Source organism: Brassica napus, chromosome C7 (assembly GCF_020379485.1).
Source record: "Brassica napus cultivar Da-Ae chromosome C7, Da-Ae, whole genome shotgun sequence".
In the NCBI taxonomy this organism is placed as follows: domain Eukaryota; kingdom Viridiplantae; phylum Streptophyta; class Magnoliopsida; order Brassicales; family Brassicaceae; genus Brassica; species Brassica napus.
In genome coordinates this window covers 40,131,918-40,133,023 of record NC_063450.1, presented here as the reverse complement: position 1 = coordinate 40,133,023, position 1,106 = coordinate 40,131,918, and positions in this window count along the sequence as shown.

Sequence of the window (1,106 nt, the reverse complement as noted above, 5' to 3'; positions counted from 1 at the left end):
CTCCCAATCAAGCATAAGCTTGGTACTGCCACCATCGAGCCTGTACACAAAAATGCCTGACCTCCATGCCACACACCAAACCGAGAGGGCTCGAACGACCTGCACAAATCAGCCAGCTACACTACCAATGTTGAATCAAATGACCCTTCACCAGTACTGGGATGGAAGCTGAGCACAAGAGAGACACCGCCCCAGCAAGACAAAACCGGAATGCCTCTTGCCGCCTTCGAGAACTGAAGAAACGGTGAAAGTGCCTCGCTAAATGTTCACCTGTGTCTACACTGAACCAATATGAAACCTAAGAGCCAAGTTTCCAGACAAGATGCGGCCGCAAACCAATCGGAAGGCTCGAAATGGTGACATGAAAATGATGCTGGAAAGGCAAGAGGAGCACCAAAAAGAGCTTGAAACAGCCATAGACGACTGTGTAGGACTCCAACCAGCACGCCTACACGAACGGGAACCACTACAAGAAAACACAATCTTAACGAGGGCGGTTTTCCTCGTGAGTTCGTCGTAAAAGAGGTTTTACGACGAATTAGCGAGGAACCACGTTTGCTCGTTACTCATCTGTCGTAACACATATTTCCTCGCTAATTCGTCGTAACGTAGCGAGGAATATATTTCGTCGTAAAGACGAAGTAGATCATTTCGTCGTAAAGACCACGTCAATATTCCACGTAAGGAGGTCGCTATATTTCCTCGTAAATACCTCGAAACAAGTTCCTCGTAAACTACACGTAAATATCTTGAAAGTGTTTCCTCGTAAAATACTCGTTTATCTTTCCTCGTTATTTCTTCGTAAATGTTTTCTCGTAAAATACTCGTTTATTATTTCTCGTCATTTCCTCGTAAGGTTTTCACGTAAATAGGTCGTAAATTAGCTTCGAATTTACTTCGTTTTTATTATTTTACAAAATTTAAAAATATAATTAAAAAATAATTAAAATTATTTAATTTATTAATAAAATTAAAATTTAAAATAAAAATAAATCAATATGAAAATATTTTATATATAAATAAGTTTTGAATTTATATAATACAACAACCGAAAAAAAAAACTAAGGGTCATTCATCGCCTGGTAGAATTCATCACTCCTCCTCGT